Below are 20,730 nucleotides of genomic sequence, written 5' to 3'. Positions count from 1 at the left end.
AAGATAAGAATTAAGCTATTAACTGAACTCCTTTTCTAGGACTTAGTTATGATTTTATGAGATTACATGTCACTTGTCTCCCATTTATATTGTTAGGGACTCTGAAATGAAACTCAGGTAGCATCCTGGAATTACCTTAAATAAATGTATTTTTTAAAAATGAGCTGCCTATTTGTGGAGAATTTGCATAATTGTGTAAAGTGCCTAAGGTAATGCCTAGCCTATGAAAAGTGATATATATTTTCATGGTATTAGCATTGAAAAAAGACCAACATTTAACTAATAATTATATTTTTTAGAGTCTTATCCTATGATTAAAAGTTACCTGGAAGTAGATAGTTTAGGGACTCCCAGAGTTCTGAGTACCAAAGCTAAAAATAATCTCCTAACATGAATCAGCTACTGGTCCTTTGCTAGATATGACATCTTCTGTTATAAAACTATGTCTATTTTCTGTTCATTCTATATTTTATTTGCTATCTCTTTCAGGAACAGAGGCCTCCAACAAAGTTAAATTGTGGGCCATCTGGCTTCTGGACTGTGAAGAAAATCCTCTTTCTGAACTTCAACTCAATTCTGCTCTTTCTGCTTATTTATGGTATTGTTAGAGGTCTGGGCTACAAAAGGGTAAGCACTGAAATCTCCTCATTGCTGCAAAAGGAATGGAAAAATAGCTTCAGGAAGATATGCATAGGTTTCTTATAGTTTGCAATTGGTCAAATTTCAATTGTTTAACGGGCTGTCAGTATCACATTGAATATCCAGCTGATTAGCTCCACTGGCTACTGAATGCCCAGTTGACCCTAGATAAGAATGAGGAAAGGTTGATTCACAGAATGGAGGCTCTGAATGTTTCTGTATCTGACTTTCAGAGCTCAGTCTATATGGTCACTTTTCTCTAAGTTGAAATTTAAAAAACTCTTATACTCAGATAGGATGTGCAGATTGTTTTATTTATGATAATGTTTTGGTAATTTAGACAAAAATCATTGTTTTACTTCATACAGTTTTAAAGTGGTAAACTTTTGAGGCTTGATTAATAAACATAAAACAGGTCATAGAATATACGGATTTCCCTTGCTATCTGAACACAGAACTTTCATATGAAACCTTTTGTAAGCCAGAATGGCATAAAATGAAGAAGCAATTAACATTAATTTATATGACAAATCTTTTGAGCCTTCCCAGACACCCCACCCGCCCCCCAAAAGAAACCCCTTTTAGGCTTTTCTGATACCTTATGATGTATCTTGCTAAATGGATGCACAAAATAAATCAAGATAAAGCCCAGATGCTTACAGACACAGTTCAAAGAGACGATGGCTGGATGCTGAGATGCTGAGTGTAGTTCCTGGGGAAGGAGCTTGGTGAGTGAGCACTGCCTCTGTGAGGGGTTGCTCCAAAACAAATGATGAATGCTCTTTTGCTTTCTGCATTTTTTCATAAAAAATGAAAATACTCTTCAGATTTCTTTCAGTCAGAGAAAACAGGTACTAATGTTAGGTCTTTCATAAAAGTGAAGTGACATAATGTGAATGTTTGGAAAGCACTGGGGTTACCTGTATCGGTTGGTTTACTTGTCTCTCAAATCTTTTGGAATAATGCCCCAAAGTCTCCCTAAGTTATTATTGTATTATTTCCTTTGAATTAGGTTGGAATTTAGTTCAAAAACAATGATCAACCTGTGTGGATAAAAAGGGATTTATAGATCATCTGAGGATATAATACATCCACATTCCCCATTATGTTGTCTAATAGTTGATCCTAACTGGTTAATGTTACCCAAACAATCTCATGCAATTACCAAGTAGTAATATTTCACTGTTACATATATTGTTACTACCAGAAATCTAAAAATTGTAACAATTGTTATTTTAATCACAGGATTGCATTGAGTGATAAGAATCTTGGCTGTATTATTTTCTCCAAAGTAGTTTACTTAGTGATGCCAGGGTGGTCACTTTTACTCTGTTTTCCTTATTTGTAAACCAGGGATAATGCTACATGCCCACTCACAAGCATGTGGTGAGGATTAATTAGATAAATATCAGCAAAGCCTCCTGAGCTCCTTAGGATTGAGGTGTTTATCCATCCAAGGTATTATTATCATTATCATTATCACGCCATTTCCCTTCCATCATAAATAAAACTCATAGCTGATAAAGACAGAGAAGATTTTGTTGGCTTGCCAAATCCCACCCTACAACCTCTCGAGCAGCAGGGCAAGCCCGAGTGAGTCCCTTGACAGAAGACATATAATGGATTAAACTGATACTTCACTTGATCATAGCCAAAAGGTTTGTGTTAATGAGCTTAATAGTATTTACTTGGTGGCTGTCCAGAACAGCTGTCCTCCTCTGTTGCAGGTGCCAGAACCAAAGCCAAAGCAAGTCTGGATTTAGCAAATCCAATTACTTTTCAGGATTTGCTCCCTTCCAAGGCAGCAGTTATCATAATCACTCGTTGATAATAGACACTCTGTTATGTTGATACTGGATACCTATAACCAGATTCTGGGATCCATTTTCTTTCTTAAAAACACTATTTTAACTATGTAATAAGGCTTATCTAGACATGTTTTACATTTAGAGTGAAAGTTTGGCTTTGATTATGATAACACCAAACAACTAATTCCAGATTCTTTTGATTTGATAACACTCCTACAAGAATTGCATTTTAATTGTTTCTGAGCTCACAGATATTTCTTGATTAATTTTTTTTTGTCTGCAGGAGCAAAAAGGGAATTCAGAGGACATCCTAATTAAAAACGAAAATGGATCATCACACAAGTAGCTTATTATGAGATGTAAAACTCCATGAACAATGAATATAATCTTTGCCAAGCAGGGTAAGCAGTGTGTATGTTTTAATAATCCAGAACACCTGGATATTTCACATCCAGAGAGAAGGCAGAAATATAAGGTGAAAGTGACCTTGTAATAAGGAGGAATTCGCGTATGGAAGGAGGATGCCTGGATGAGCAGGCTAAGTGGTGACTGAAATTAGAAAACCCTTCCAATCAGTGTGAGGCAGAGAAAGCACGTATTGGCAGAATGACTGAAATGACATTGACGACCACTGGCTCTCTGGCTGCTCTCACACAAGCAAGCCTGCTAGGGTGCCTTTCTTAAAGAATCTATTTTTTCTATTTGTTCATTTTTTGCAGGGAGAAAGGGCAAGCAGAAAAGGTGTATTTGGTTGGAGAATGTGCAAACTCCATTTAAGCCTTGTCTTAGCTGGTTTACATTTTCTGTCATTAGCCCTTTTTTTTTTCTACTCTGGGTGACACAGCCTTGCTTTAGTGGATTAGTTAGACAAATGCTTCATCTATAAAATTATGTTAGTGTTCCTAGATAAAAATCCCTCTGCCCATTTGTGGCACATGAGATATTTCAGTAATTGATTTGGTTAATTGCAGGTTTCCCAAGGTAACACATTTTCAGTGTATTAGAAGACTTTCTGTATCCAAATACTGATGTTCCAAAGCTTTTGAATTTAATATCATTTTCCTAGTCAGTTTGACTCTTAAATTTCCTTTCTCCTTTTGGTTCTCCCTGCCATGGACTCTAACTTTGCAATTCCCCATAGTTATAAAGATCATTTATCCCAGACTTTTGAAAACTGTCCCAATTTCTCCCTGCAGTTTCACAAATCACTGAAATGTCCTAAGCATCCAAATAACATTTACTATACTGCCTCTCCCATCAGGAAGCTGTACAAAATTCCTGAGTCAGGAGTGTTCTGGTTCCATTTATAAGGAAAATATAGTCTCTGTCCCCGAGTAAGGCATGAGTTTGAAAACTTAAGTAGATCTGCCCACTCATCGGTTGTGAGTGCTTTACTTCAGCCAGTAAGTATATATTCACCAACATAAGAATATGTTTGTATAGCACTAACTTCAATTAGGTCTTCAGGGTAGGTTCTCTTTCCTTTGTTGGCCAGATTCAGTTCTGAGTTCCTAGAATAAAAAGAACAAGATATGGGCTGAATAGTCCATGTCTTAACATAGTCCTCTTAAAAATGACTTTTCCCCCCTAAAAATATTTGTAAGAATAATTTTAAGAAGAGTAAATGCCATTATGTAATTGATGAAGTCTAAATCTCAAAAAGTTTGAGCCTGGAGGAAACTCTTTTAAGATGGAATTCACTGAGAGGGTAGTGGTAGAAAGTAGTGAAAGGTTTGGGGACAGGGATCACCATCCTTTTATGTATGTCCCCCACCTGAATTTGTTCCTTATTTGGCAAACAGAATGTTATTTTTAGAAATCCAGGTAAAGGGAGAACACACTGGAAATAGACAAGAGCTTTCACCAACTTTGATCTTATGTCTTAATAAATGTTTGTTGACCTGCATCCATATGCCAATTATTGTTTTCCTTTTTGGGAGAATTTGTGAGGAAAACTGCTTTTAAAATAATCATGTTATAGCCATTTGATTACTGCTTTTGACATTTTTTAGTGCCTGAAAACTGAGATTGGTAAATTAATATATTTTTTTTCCCACATGGATTCTACTCTCCTAACCTTGACTAAACTGGAACTTTAGAACAGGAATAAGTAAAAAGATTCAAGCATATAATATCATTAAGAACATTATCTATCATCTATCTATCTATCTATCTATCTATCATCTATCTATATCTATCTATCATCTATCATCTGAGAGTACTAGCTAATTAGATAAGCCTGGATTCCTATCTATGAGATTGTCTTCCATGAAATGGAGTGATTTTTTCTATGTATTATGCCACATTTCTTCCTGAATTATTTATGAAATTTTTCCTAGCATGTTCTCTTGTCATTTCTCTCTCACCTGGTCTGCCATGTGCATTCCTATTTCCCTGAGTATTTCTGGCTCTTTGGTGGCAATTAAAAAGTCTAGCAGTATAATTGGTGATAGTAGAAAAGAGATTTAATTCCTGATGGAGTATTTCTGGGTACAATTAGTTCTGCTCAGGATTGCATATTATTTTCTTATGTATTGTAACCTCATAATTTCTACCCACATCTTCATAACTACATTAAAGATGAATTACCAAGAAAATAAGCCTACCCATTTCAGGAGCCATGTTTATTATAGTTTTATTCTTAAATCCATTTGATGGTTTTGTGGTATTCAACATTCACTCTCACATTGGAGAAATCCAAAGTTGGGGTGATGCAGTGATCAGTATAATTGCGTGATTTCTGACTTAAATCAATCCTCTTATGTGGTCTCTGTTTCTCAGATAGTCTTTATAAAGTAATAATTAATTTGTCGTTCCATATTTTTATCATTAATAAAATATCAAACTGCCAATCAGAGCTTCTGATCAATATATCAATATCATAATATGATCAATATTAAAAGCCAGATTGAATAACAGTTTAATCTATTACTTTTCTGTAACATGCCAGGCACTGAGCATGTAAAGGTAAAAAGCATAGCCCTTCCCTCAAGGAGTTTATAAACTAGTGGGAAAGAGATATATCAATATACACGGAGTTCATATAATATAATCCCAAAGTGAACTCATTTGTTTTAAGCTGTAATACAGCCCTTTATTAGATAAATTTGATTTTCATTAAATTTTTTGAAATTGGATTAAAACTCTTCATATCTGTTTTTGGATTGGTTATTACTAGCCAAGCTGTGATGGTGAAAGATATTCAGAGTATCTGGATTAGAGTTCAGAATCATAACTCTACCATAAAGGGATTTTGTCATTGAAGTGGTTCTTATATATAGCTGAATTAGCCTTAAATGAAGTAGGATTGCATTATGAGAAAAATACTGGCAAAATAGTTTTTGTTTGCTTTTGATAGTATTCTATGCAGGGGTGATACAGTTGAAAATGTTAGATTTGCTCCCAATCTATCAAATGTTAAGATGAAGAAACAACTGTTTTGCAAGAGGAATTCTAGAAGCAATCCTTTTTGTGAATGCTGGTTGGCATTTTTTACCTGGGCATGGCCTCAGGGGAGATTATTCTCTGGTAAGCAATGCAGCATGGATGAGCAGTGAAAGTCTGAGATAGATTTATTACAGTCATGTAGACTATAACCCTATGTGTTCTAGACTGATTTCTTCTACTGGCTAATACCAGAAGTTTAGGAGGAAGAAGGGGGAAGTCTCACTCCAAGGCCTCTGTTAGTATACATGACTTGTCTTTCTCCCTCACATAAACACACATAAACACTCATATTTAAACACACACACATTTATACACAAAGCCTCCAGTGATTTGAACAGAGCTATTTATGGAAGAGGTAGGCTCTCGTTCCTAAATCCTGCAGTAATTACTTTATTTCTTGAAGCATGAGATTTGATTACCCACATATTATTATTATGCATGCTGTGTAATGTTTTTGACTGTCACTTCATGCAACTCTTCTTAAAAAAGGGAGTCTCACAATTTAGCTCAGGAAGACCAATATTTTGCATAGGAAGAACAAGTTAGTGGCAAGGTCTGCCAAGAAATCCATTGGGTTTTCAGAAGCCCTGAAGTAGACGCTGGGCAGACCAGTGTTTTCTAAAGGGAAGCTCTTACAAAGAAGTTTGGAGATGTGAGAAGATGAGTGAATTTGAGGAGAGGAGCAGGTTAGTACTAATTAAACACCACAGGATAAAATGTAGTTCTTAGATTTAAGTGAAGGCTGTGTCCCAAACAATAAGAGTAAACATTGGCTAATTAATTTCCTTCACATATGATTCAATAACCATGGCTAGTGTCTTGGTGAAAACCTTTTACCATCATGAGCTGCTATCTCTCCCCTCTGCTGTCATATCTGTTTGTATTTGGAAATATGATGCAAAATAAAAATGACCAGAAAGCCAGGGGAAGGGATGGTTTATGCATCATATTAGAAATCTGACTTCCCATATCGGAAAAAAGTAAAGCTGATCCCCATTTTACTCAATCTAACAGTAGATTAGATGGATTAAAGATTATTATGAAAGCTTAAATATCACTTCTGGAGAAAATGTAAGGAATATTCTGTAATTTAGGAGAGGAGAAAGGCTTTTAAACGAGATTCTCAAAGCACAAATTCTAAGAGGGGAAATAGGTATATTTACACTGAAAGGAAATCGTTTTGCTCAATAAAGGATGCCATTGACTAAATGAAATGATAAATGAGTCCTCGGAAGACAACATCTGAATTTTGTAAGATCAAGAGGGGCTTAGTTTCTAAAATATGAAGTGAATTCTTTAAAAAGTAACAAGAAAAATGCAATGAGTTAAATGGGAAAAAGGTGGAGGATAGGAATTGGCAATATAGATAAGGAAAAGCCTGATCTGTCAATCAGTACATAAAGTAGTAATCCAAGAAATAGAAATTAACACACTGAGTTACAATTTTACATATATATCAGTTTAGTTGTAATTAGAAAGAAGCACACTGGGGATCCCTAGGTGGCTCAGCGGTTTAGCGCCTGTCTTAGGCCCAGGGTGTAATCCTGGAGTCCCGGGATTGAATCCCACAACAGGCTCCCTGCATGGAGCTTGCTTCTCCCTCTGCCTGTGTCCTTGCCTCTCTCTCTCTCTCTCTCTGTCTCTGTGTGTCTCTCATGAATAAAATCTAAAAAAAAAAAAAAAAAAAAAAGAAAGAAAGAGAAAGAAGCATGCTACCAAGGTTGGAGAGGACGTGAGAGATAATTATTTTTATGCTCTGCTTGAGAATGTAAATGGTACATTTTTTTTCCCCTGGAAGCAGAGTTCCAGTCCTTGGTGAAATTAAAAGTATGCATGCCTTAAGTTGCAGAATATAAAATCAAATGCAGCAGAAATCAGTTGCATTTCTATGCACTAACAATGACGCAGAAGAAAGGCAAATCAAGGAATCGACCCGGTTTACAACTGCACCAAAAACAATAAGATACCTAGGAATAAACCTTACCAAAGAGGGAAAGGATCTGTATTCTGAAAACTATAGAACACTTATGAAAGAAATTGAGGAAGACACAAAGAAATGGAAAAACATCATGCTTGTGGATTGGAAGAACAAATATTGTTAAACGTCTATGCTACCTGAAACATCTATATAGTCAATGCAATCCCTATCAAAATACCATCAACATTTCCACAGACCTGGAACAAACAATTGTAAAATTTGCACAGAACCAGAAAAGACCCCAAATAGCCAATGGAATGTTGAAAAAGAAAACCAAAGGTGTAGCATCACAATTCTGGACTTCAAGTTGTATTACAAACCTGTGATCATCAAGACAGTGTGGTACTGGCTCAAAAACAGACACATGGATCAACAGAACAGAATAGAGAACCTAGAAGTGGGTCCTCAACTCTATTGTCAACTAATCTTAGACAAAGCAGGAAAGAATATCAGATGGAAAAAAGACAGTCTCTTCAACAAATGGTGCTGGGAAAATTGGGCAGCCACATGTAGAAGAATGAAACTGGACAACTTTCTTATACACAAAATCAAACTCAAAATGGTTGAAAGACCTAAATGCGAGACAGGAATCCATCTAAATCCTAGAGGAGAACACAGGCAGCAACCTCTGTAACCTCAGCTGCAGCAGCTTCTTGCTAGATATGCCTCCAAAGGCAAGGGAAACAAAAGCAAAAATGAACTATTGGGACCTCATCAAGATAAAAAGCTTCTGCACAGCAAAGGAAAGAGTCAACAAAACTAAACAGTAACCTACAGGATGGGAGAAGATATTTTCAAATGTCTTATCAGACGAAGGGCTAGTATTCAAAATCTATAAAGAACTTATCAAACTTAACACTTCAAACCCCAAAAATCTAATCAAGAAATGGGTATAAGACTTCAATAGACATTTTCCCAAAGAAGACTTACAAATGCTCAACATCACTCAGTGTCAGGGAAATACAAGTCAAAACCACAATGAGATACCGTCTCACAGTAGTCAGAATGACTAAAATTAATAAGAAATAACAGATGTTGGCAAAGATGCAGGGAAAGGGAAATCCTCTTGCACTGTTGGTGGGAATGCAAACTGGCACAGCCATTCTGGAAAATAGTATGGAGTTTCCTCAAAAAGTTAAAAATAGAGCTACCCTACAACTCAGCAATTGCACTACTGGGTGTTTATCCAAAGCATGCAAACGTAGTGATTCGAAGGGACACATGTACCCCAATATTTATGGCATCACTGTCCACAGTAGCCAAACTATGGAAAGAGCCCAGATGTCCATAGACAGATGAATAGATACAGAAGAGGTGGTATATATATATACAACGGAATATCATTCAGCCATCAGAAAATGAAATGTTGCCATTTGCAATGACATGGATGGAACTAGAGGGTATTATGCTAAGCAAAAGGTTAGTGAGAGAAAGACAATTATCATATGGTTTCACTCATATGTGGAATTTAAGAAGAAAACCAGATGAATGTAGGGGAAGGGAAGGAAAAATAAAATACGATGAAAACAGAGAGGGAGGCAAGCCATAACTCTTAACTCTAGGAAACCAACGGAGGGGAGATGGGTGGAGGGATGAGATAATGGGTGATGAGCATTAAGGAGGGCACATGGTTTAATGGGCACTGGGTGTTCTATGCAACTGATGAATCACTAAACTCTACCTCTGAAACTAGTAATACACTGCATGTTAATTAAATTGAATTTAAATAAAATATTTTTTAAAAAGGAAGGACATCTGAATAAATTATTAATACTTATAAAAAAGAATATGCATGCTTTATGATCCCTTCACCCCCATACATAAATGACAGAAAGATCTCTAAGTTATAACCAGTTGATCAGAAGTGCAGGTGACAACCTGTGACCTGGAACTGACATCTGAAGTGGGAGTGGTCTTGTCAGATCCTTGTGGGATCTGATGTTAACTCCAGATAGGTAGTGTCATAACTTCATTGAATGGTAGGGCACCCACCTGATGTTAGAGGATTGGTTGAGATGGGGCAAAACCCCACACATTTCTTGGTCAGAAGTATTGTGAGTAGCAGAAGAGAAATAAGGGAGTTTTTTTCCCATACTTAATTTTGTAAGGAAATGTGCTAGTTTAAGGACAAATATTGAACACAGTGGGGTAGCTGCCTGAGGGGAGGGGCTGTGGGTAGTGGGGACTGGAATGGAGAGCAAGGATGAAGGGAAAAACCTATCACAGCAACAAATAAAAAGAATTCCATGTTTCTTCCTGGCATTTCTCAAACAAAGATGGATTTTTGAAGAATTGTTTCGTTTTTTAAAAATTGGCATTCATCTTGGAAATAATGATGGAAGGAGCATAAGATCCAGGTTAGAAAGCACGCGTTTGTTCTGACTCTGTTATAATCAGTGGAGTCATCTCTGCTTTTGGATGCTCATATTCTTCAGCTCTAAAATAATGATCCTCCCAATGCTTCCCAATTTTGAGGCCCATTAAGTAAGTGAGTTCTAACATGTAATACTTCTTTGTAAACTGTAAAATGCTTTTCCAACGTTAACCAATTTCATTTTCCTTGTAGCAAGTTTATTCACACTGAGAAGCTTTGTGCCTTTTTAATAAACCAAGTTGGAAATTGAAAACCGAGCCTCCCTTTTACTCTCATGTGGTTCTCGATTCATCCTGGAGCAAGTATTGATCAGCATTGTTTGTCCTGAAAGGGACAGTTTAGTGTAGTCGTTTAGAGCTGGCCTCAGGAGTCAGACTGTCTGGATTAGTGCTGAACTCCCGCTTGATCTGAGTGACCTGGGCAAGTGACAAAATTTTTACCTCTCAGTTCTCTCATCTCGAAGGAGAGGGTAGTCACCCTGACTTCAGGGCAGCGCTGGGAGGATTAAATTAGCTGAAGAACAGTGTTTAGAATAATCCCTGTCATCTAGTCAGTGTTCAGCAAAAGTCAGTTGCTGTTGTTATTATTACTTAATTAGGATAAACCTCAGGGACTGACTTTGGCAACTTTCTTATATTTTTTTGCTATAAATAATCCAAATTGTTTGTAGGAAATATCAAAGATAACTCCCCCCCAAAAGATAAAATTAATGAGGAAATGGTCCAAAGTATAAAAGCGTCTAGGGCATTTATGTTTTATTTACCAAAATGGCTAACATTCACACATTTTTGAGGTTGGATTCTAGTCTACTCGGTTGTTTCTAACGGTGGAAAACATTTAGTCTAGTGCGCTCTCTCCCTTTCTTGTTTCTTGACATCCTGCTTTCCTTTGTCTTCAGAGATCATTTAGATCCATGATCACATCATAGCACCCTTCAGATATTTCATTTTTAATATCCATATTTTTTTACACTTTAAATAAATATAGCATTCCTTAGATTATTCTTATTTGAAGAGTGATATGTTTATAGTGGGAAATTTGGAAAATAATGTTACAGAATTTCTTTTCCTTCAGTACCCGTGGTTCTTTGCCAGGCTGCTGTGAGGAATGAAAAGGTAGAGGAGATGAAGAGTGTCGGGCAACAAAGCAGTTTGTTGAGTGATAGTGAAGTTATTGAGCGATAGTACAAAGCTCCCAAAGAGAGAGGGGACCCAAGAGGGTTGCACCAGTTTCTAAATCTAGGGGTTTTTATGGGCTTTTTGGTGGGCTGTTTTAATCTGATTAACCCTTCCTGTGCTTGTCACCCAATCAGATTTTTGTCATCTACCTATCACGTGGGAAAGGGTGGAGGACTCCTTCCAGGTTGGTGTTAAATCCTTTTAAGTTTGGTTTCCCCTTAGGGCAAGAGTCCCTTGTCCCTGCCTGCCTTTCTTCTAACTATCCTTCATCAAAGAAAAGAAAAAAAAGGATAAATTTGAAATCATTCATATTTATGTAAAGAATGATAGTTGACATTTTAAAACAAAAACATTAAGTTTAACTTTAATTTGAAAGAATAAAAAAGATACTAAAATGTAACTGAAGGGGATACTAAACTTCAGTTACTTGAAAAAATATGTATTATCAGTTGCCAGAAGTTCCACCCAAGTTAAAATAACAGATTAAGAAAAAATATTAAAATATTTTAGATAATGTTTTATTGTTGTGGTGGTGGTTATTATTGTGACTTGGAACTACACATTTCTTAGTGTAGACTAAAGTTTCCAGATAATAAAACTTAATGTACTGTTAATTATTTATAAAAATTGGTTCACCTTTCAGTAATTTAAAATCAAGTTTAAAATTCAAGACTACTTTTAGAATCACTCTTCAGGAGAAATTAATATAAAAAGACAGATCCGGGGACGCCTGGGTTGCTCAGTGGTTAAGCATCAGCCTTCAGCTCAGGTCGTGATCCCAGTGTCCTGGGATCAAGTCCAGCATTGGGCTGCCTGCGGGAAGCCTGCTTCTCCCTCTGCCTGTGTCTCTGCCTCTCTCTCTGTGTCTTTCATGAATGAATAAATAATTTTTTTTTAAAAAGAGAATACAGACTTGTAAGCAAAATGTATGGTAAAATGACAAATCACTTTTAGGAAACACAACTATAAATTCAGAGTACTAGTTTGATCCTATTGATCTTTTCTGAGTTACCTAAGTGTTTTGGCTTCATTATTTCAGAAAGTGTTATCTCTTATATTCTTCTCAGCTGCTCAAAATCATACCACATATTACTTTGGATCATAACTTTCTATTTTTATTTGCTGATAATTAAAAACTTTCTTTTCATGTTAAATAAGAAGACTTTCTCATTAAGAGTCTGTTATGATTTATACATTCTTACTAAAAAATTTGCACAGTAGTGTCTAGTCTAATTTTGAAGGTGGTTTTTCAAAGTTCTCAGACTTCCTGCTCTGATGTGAACCATGTTTTGCATTGACACAGTGTTCATACAGAGGTGTTTTTTTTTTTTTTATTGCAAATCTTAGGTGCTATGGACTGAATTGTGTCCCCACCCCCCCAATCATATATTGCAACCCTAATTCCCATTGTGACTGTGTTTGGATATAGGACCTTAGGAGGTAATTAAGGTTAAATGAGGTCTTAAGGGTGGAGCATTAATCAGACAGGATTAGTGTCATTATCAGAAGAGACAATAGAAAGCTCATTCTCTTTGTGGTACTCAGTGAAATTATAGGAGTGGTGGCCATCTGCAAGGTAGGAAAAGAGTTCTCACCAGAGACTCACCATGCTGGCTCCCTGATCTCAGGTCTCCAGCCTCCAGAACTGTGAGAAAATAAAATTCTATTGTTTAAGCCACCCAGTCTATAGTATTTTGTTATGGCAGCCCCAGCTGACTGATGCATGAAGTGATTTCACCATTTCTTGGATCCCATTTTTGTCTTTTGGATTGAATTTTTACTTTACTGTGTTGTGCCCAAGATTGCGAATCCGAGAAACCACCAAGGAGCCGACACCGACGCAAGCGCACGAGGGTTTATTTGCAAGCTCCAGCTTGGGTCCAAGTTTACCTGACACAGTGGAGCAGGGACTTGGACCCCGAAGTGGGTTACAGCTGGGTTTTTTATGGGCTGGTCTAGAGGACCTCCAGAAGGGGGGGAGAAATTTCTCAAGTTCTGTTTACAATCTGATATGGGGCTTTCAAGGGCATTGAGCTCTGTTCTCATTCTAATATGGGACTTTCTGCCACAGGCGTGGGCTCTGTTGTCTTTCTGATATGGGATTCTCTGCTGAGGACATTCTGCAGTTTTTCCTGTAAAGTTCAGCTCTTATTCACAGGCCTAAGATGGCTGTACTTGTGCTAATGCTAAACTTGAGGTGGGATGGCCTTGATTTTTCTCCGCCTCCACAACTGCAGTTTGTCCTATAATCAAGTTTTTTAGAAGGAGGACATGGATGGTGAACTTTCTGGGTCCTTGACTATCTGAAAATAGTATTTTGAACTAAGATATAATGTACTATATTTATCCATTTGTTTTTTTTTTCTTTCTATATAAGGTCAAATTCTTTCACATTTTAAAATTCTAGAAATCAGCATGCAAAATTTAATCATTAACAAAACCTCATAAATTACCAAACAGAAGGCAGAAGAGTGAGTTATGATATATAGCCAAGTTGATGTAGACCTTAGCTATGTGTTGAAGTTATTTATTGGAACATCGCCTCTGTTATTTTTATGTAATAGTGTCATCACATATTTAAATAATAACATAAATTTGTGTAAAAAAATTTGTCATCTAGAGTCATTGCTTCTGCATTAATTCTTGAACTGCCAACTTGAAGACTTCTTGTGTGAGAGAACTAAATGTCTTTATCACTTAGCCTATTGTTAGCTGGGATTTTGTTACTTGCACCGAGGTGAAGACTAAATGATACATCATAGATTTAGCTGTATAATTTCAAACTATATTCTTCTTCAACCATCACAATGAAAGAATGAGCCCCTGGAGGTTATGCCAGCATGATGACCCAGAGTTTTTTCTTAGCTCATGATTGCAATCTTGATTCTTATAACATGATTAAAATTGTATAATGTTCACATTTGGTGACCTCAAGGTTTTCTATTTGGTTAAACTGGTAGTTTTAATTTTTTCTTAATTGAATTGCACATCACAATTACCTAAAAAGCTTCTCTTAAGAATCAACCAGTGAGTCTTGTTAAATAGATGTAACAGTAATAGTTTTTCATTTCATATGAACTAATCACAGCCAAATTTCTTATTCACTAGAAATTCTTTCACATATCCTGAGTTGTGGTACATGACCGACATCTTATGTGTCCTATATATTCTAAAATAAAATTATTTTTTATTTCAATGCTTTAGAAAATTTTGCACAATGTTGTCCCATTTTATAAAACAGAAAATGACAAACTTCTCTTTTATAAGTATGAGAATATATATGTTTGTGTGTGTGTAATATACATTTATACTAGGAAATAACTGCTCCATCAACTTTACTTATTTATTGACCTTTTCTTTTGTATTTGTCCAGGGCCAAATTGCAGTTCACAGTTCCACCCATTTTCCATACTGGAGAAGTGGGACTACTAGTTCAAAATTTCCACTGGTATTATTATTAATTACCCACAATTTGCTACCACCTTCTATACTTGCTGACTCTATGAGAAGTTAATCTAGAATTTTGCTGGAAAGAATGGCTCTTAGGTTTCTCAGGTCTTTTCTGTTTTTGGCCTACAGATTTCCAGACTCTTTTTTTCTACATTTAGCTGATGTCAGGTACTCTCTCTCTTCCAAAAAGTTCTCCTAATTTCTTGCCTGGGTAATTATTTTGGAAAGACCATATGAATTAATTTTGGTTATGTTTTCTGTCATTTCAATGAGATTTTCGAAAGGAAAGGAAGGAAACACATTTGCTCTTTACTCTTTCTTGAACTAGATGTCTTTCTTTCTTACATGATTCCCCCCTTTACTTAATTGACAACTTAAGGGGCTCCACCAAGCCAATCATATTTTAATTGTTCTTCAGAACAAACAACCTCAAAATTACCATCCATGAGGCCATCAATTTTCCTATCACCTTTATAGCGTCTTAGTGGGAAAAAAATGTGTTTACTGCTCATAGATTATATTTTTCACCTCTGGCATTATAGAAAATTTGTTATTTGTTTATTTTTTTTGAACTTTTAAAAAAGTTGTTTCAATTAAGAAAAACACTCTAATTCAGGTCCGAAGTATCCCAAATATATTTTTCAGAAGTAAACTTTACTTCTATTCTGCTATGACCTCTTTCAGAGATTTTGAATCAAAATGCCAATGTTAAATATGCAAGGCAGACTCACTGTGCAAACCCTTGAGACCATGGCTATAGAGTTTTCCAAGAGAAGTGCAGTAACACTGGTGATTTATGGCTGGCTGCAATAATGCTGTTACTGTCATGAGCCACTCTGGACATTCCCAGGAGACTAAAGCTTCCCTTTTTCCATCAATCATTACTGCAGTATTGAATGGGTGGCTAATGATGTTGTTGGCCTGTGGTTATATTCATGTCTCTTTTTTTAGAGAACAATAATCTTCACACTTCTGCTTGTGGCCCTGGGCAGAGCTGGAAATGAGAATACAATTTTCTATTTCCCGTCCAAAGGATGGAAATACTGCCAGAGTCTGCCTATGCTGAAAGCTGAAACTACTGTTCATTCTCAAATGATGCTCACCTCCTCACCAATGAATCCATAATTTCCAAACTCCTGGTGGAAAGTTGAGAAATACTGTCACATGGTATTATCCATTCTAAGTTTGGATCACTTAACAATTAGATGATCATTTGAATAATTATTGCTGGCACTGATAATGTAATTGTAACTGCCCAAAAAAGTCACCATTGTGACCTCACAGCTGTGGATCATGATAAAAGAATAGCGGTGTTCTCTAAGAAAAGACCCTGCTGATCCAGGCCTTGTGCTGAAAGAGTGCTCAACTGATGACAGGTTGAGTATGAGCCAGGCATCCCAGTGAAGTCAAACCATTTATGTTAGAGATAGAAAAAAACAAGTCATCTAGTGTAGATGTGTTATTGCTGTGCTTTATAGTCTTTACTGTAACTTCTACAGTGGCTCATCTTCTGTCCCTATCCAATATCATATTTTTCCACAGTTTTCATATCATTTAGTATATCCACTTCCATAAATACCATGTATTCTCTTTTTATTTTTGTTTAAGTAGAATATGAGCTGATTCTTCTGATCCTATCCTTATATTTATCTAAATTTCCTGGAACTTTGGGTATCTCAACTCTCATTTTCATTCCCTTTATTAATGGTGGGATATTGGGCAAATCATTTAATTTCTCTGAGTGTGATGGATACTTAGCATGTGAGGTGATTTTGAACATTCTAAACATTAAATTAGAATTCTACAGATTCAATTAAAAAGATATCTTTTCTGTCTCTTCTATCAACTAGCACAATATCTTATGCATAAGAAACGTTATGAGTTGAGGAGATTAACTAAATTAAGACACAGCCCTTGCCCTCAATAAATAAAATGATTGTTATAAATGGGAGATGTCAGTTGGGAGCTTCTATAGCCAACCTTGTGTTATATAGATAAGAATGACAACTTAAATTCTTCATTCCATGGTCTGTAGAAGTCCAGAGCCTCTATCAATATTTTTGTCTATTCTTTGTGTAAAGAGGGTAATAAAAAACTTAGTTAGATAGGCTGGTATTATTTAGTTTTGCCCCTTATTTGTTTCTGTCCTGTGGTGTATCGCTCCAAGTGAAAACTGGTTCTTTAATTGATTTTCAGTGCCAAATATCACTCAAGCAAGCATTCATGAATTTAATAGACTTTATTTATATTTCTTCCTTAAATTAAAAAAAAATTTTCCAATAAAACTTCCCACTTACATCTACTTTCCTTGTGTATCTATATTGTATGTCCTTATTTTTATATAAATATATCATAAATATATAGTAATGTAATATATTTTGTTTGTAATATTTAATATATATGTTTATGTAGTATATACGTAGTATGTAATATATTTGATGTTTGTATATTTAATATACATGTTTTGTATTTAAAGCATTTATACTAGTAGCATTTTGATGTACTTCTCATTCTACTTCTGATACTTTTCATAAAACTTTAGTATCTAAGATCTATGTTGATAGATGTAATTTTAGCAGTCATACCTAATTTAACACTTTTTTACCTTAGATATTTAAAGAAGCTTCCATTTAAGAAGCAGAAGAGACAAGCAAAGGGAAGAGAGAGAGACAAACCAAGAAAGAGTCTCTGAACTATAGAGAACAAACTGATGGTTACCAGGGAGAAGGTCAGGGGGAGATGAATTAAAAAGGTGATGAGGATTAAGGAGTATATTTTGTGATGAGCACTGGGTATTATACGGACGTGTGAATCACAACATTGTTCACCTAAAACTAATTTTACACTGTATATTAACTAACCAGAATTTAAATAAAAACTTAAAAAAAAAAGATGCTAATGCTTCAAAGAGCATGTGTATAAAATTCTGTCTTTGAATCCACATATAAAACTTTCTCTGGTGGTTTGTAGCCGAAAGTGGAGTAGGGCACAGGGTACGCATATACTTGGTTTCACTAGTCTACCAAATTGTACCCTAAAATGATTCCAATAATTCATAATCCCACAGTCCTCTATAATATTTCAGATTGTCTATATTTTTATATTCGTTAGTCACATTGGTATAAAGTGGATATACATGAATCTCTATACATACGTGGATATGTTTCTAAGTCTGGCTTTCTTTTTTATTATTAGAACACTGCCTTAATTACTATAGACTTGTAAAATATGTTAATATCTTGTTGAGTTAAGCTCCATTATTTGCTCTATTTTTTTGAAATAATGCAGTTATTTTTAGAATTTCATTTTTTATTAATTTTAAAATTTGCAAATGATGTCTGCCACATTATACAAGTTCCAAAGGTCGCCATTCATGTAGAATACAAACTGCAATGATATGGTCCTGTAGTAAATTCCTTTAAATTCTTTAAATATTTTTTTTGCCACTGCATTTGCCACTGAATGTGCAGGCTAATTTGGCAGTAGTAGACATATTTATTTCATTATAGGCTTCATGTAATTATATACTTACAGGTACTCTGTAAGGATACAAATTTTCCTTTGTGTTTTTACTGCTGCAACCTAGATGAGAGTCTGATACAGCAGGAACTCAAAAAATAATTTCTGAATGAACAGATAAAGTTTTCTACCCACCTATTCATTCATTCATTCATTCATTCATTCATTCATTCATTCATGTGTATGAAATATCTCTCCATCTATTGTAGTATATCCGGATGTCTTTTAAATGTCATTTAATGCCATTTACCTGTTTTCCAGAATGATTTTGTAAAGGTTTGCTAGGTTAAGTCCTACTCTTACAGATTTTGTTGTTATTTTTTTTTTGTTGTTGTTGTTGTTATTTTGACTAGCATATTACTCTCTAAATGATAATTACTGGCATAAAAAACAACTATTTTTTGATATGAGGTTCATGTATTTTATAGTTGCATTGTCATTAATTATGGAAGTTTGTCTATTGATTTTCCTTTTTTTATGGAAAAAAGGAAATTCATGATCATATCTTTTTCAAATGACATTTTGGCTCTTTATTTAAATATTTAAGTCTTTTTTTTATCTTGTGTGATTGTATTGGCCAGGACCTCCATGAAATATGCATGATGTTTGTGGTATGTTTTGCTATTCACCTGTTATACAGTTAAATAAAATTACCTCTTTGTCTACTTTGCTAAGGTTTTTAAAAAATAGGTGAAATTTACATTTTATTGAATGTTTCTATTTTTTCATAATTGGAAATGATATATTCCCTTTTAGTCACTTAACATAATTTAATAAATTATCTAATTTTGAAGTATCTTTCAATTTGTAAAATTAATATAATTTGTAAAAACAATTGAACTTATGGTGTGTTTCTACGAAATATTGTTGGACTCATTTATGTGATCCTTACGTAGACTTTTTGTGAATATATTCACAAATGGAGATGATCTAGAATCCTAATTTTTTGAATGTGTATCTAATTTTGTAATATATGTTATACTGGCCTTATAAAAATTACAGGCTGTTTGCCTTATTTCTGTACTCTAGGAATGTTACACTGGCCTTATAAAAATTACAGGCTGAAAAAAATAAAAATTACAGGCTGTTTGCCTTATTTCTGTACTCTAGGAAACATTATAGAAGCTGTAGGTTATTATGTGTTACTTGGATGGTTAGTACAAACTGCCAGGATAAACTATCTGGGTGGTAATTTTTGGAGAGATGTTTGATTTATCATCCTATTACTTTTAATGATTTTTGAGATAGTCCAGTCCTTTTTCATAGGAAATATTTCCTGGCCAATCTTTAATTTATAATTTAAAAATATCTCTGCTATGGAGATCTCTGGGTGGCTCAGCGGTTTGGTGCCTGCCTTTGGCCCAGGGTGCGATCCTGGAGTCCGGGGATTGAGTCCCACGTCGGGCACCCGGCATGGAGCCTGCTTCTCCCTCCTCCTGTGTCTCTCCCTCTCTCTCTCTCTCTCTCTCTCTCTCTCTCTGTGTGTCTATCATAAATTATAAATAAATAAATCTTTTAAAAAAATCTCTGCTTTATAAGTAGGGAATTTCCTTCTTTCATTCTGAATCTTGCTTATTTATCAGTGTTTTCTCTCTTTGTGAATCTTACTAGAGAATTGCCTATATTTGTCTTTTAAAAATAGATTTAGCTTTGTTAATCCTTTCTTTTCTTTTTCTGTTTCATTGATTTTTACTCTTAATTATTGCCCTCTTATATGGTTTTAAAAAGTATTCTTGCAAAAAAATATTCCATTGTTTAGTTTCTAATTTTTGAGTTGAATGTTTAACTAGTTTTAGACATTTTATTCCCTATTAGATGTTTTAACATCTGTAAATTTGACTTTATATACATAACTTTGCTTTCAGAATTATGGTGTGAAGTGATTTCATGATCTTTTAACCATAAGTATTTCATAATTTGAGCATTTACTCTTTGATTGATTTGGGGATGTAGCATAATGGGTTTTCAATTATATGGTTCTTTCTTTCTTTCTTTCCCTGATGACATATGATGTGGAGGGTCTTTTCATATATTCATTGTCATCTATATATCTTCTTTGGTGAGATGTCTAGTAAGGTCTTTGACTCATTTTTAATTGTGTTTTTTTTTTTTTTCTTGTTGAGTTTTATGAGTTCTTTGTATGTTTTGGATAACAGTCCTCTTTATCAGATGTGCTTTTTCAAATATTTTCTGCCAAACTATGGCTTGTCTTTTCATTCTTTTAAATGTCTTTTATTTTTTAAATTCTGCCTTTCAAAGAGCAGAAGTTTTTAATTTTAATGAAGTCCAGTTTGTTTCAAGGATTATGCTTTTGCTGTTGTATCTAAAAGGCGTTGC

The 20,730-nt window shown here is 35.0% G+C and overlaps 1 long non-coding RNA gene across 1 annotated transcript; it reads right to left on the bottom strand.

Annotated features, from left to right (window-relative positions):
• Positions 1–3,666: 3,666 nt before the first annotated feature.
• LOC140604144 (uncharacterized) lies at positions 3,667–16,141 on the bottom strand. Its single transcript, XR_012007172.1, has 2 exons — positions 15,978–16,141; positions 3,667–3,958 (listed from the first exon to the last, which is right to left on the bottom strand). It is a non-coding gene; the product is annotated as an uncharacterized lncRNA (long non-coding RNA).
• Between the last annotated feature and the right edge of the window lie 4,589 nt (positions 16,142–20,730).

This window comes from Canis lupus, chromosome 14, assembly GCF_048164855.1.
Source record: "Canis lupus baileyi chromosome 14, mCanLup2.hap1, whole genome shotgun sequence".
Taxonomy (NCBI): domain Eukaryota; kingdom Metazoa; phylum Chordata; class Mammalia; order Carnivora; family Canidae; genus Canis; species Canis lupus.
This window is presented reverse-complemented; position numbering and strand designations above follow the sequence as displayed.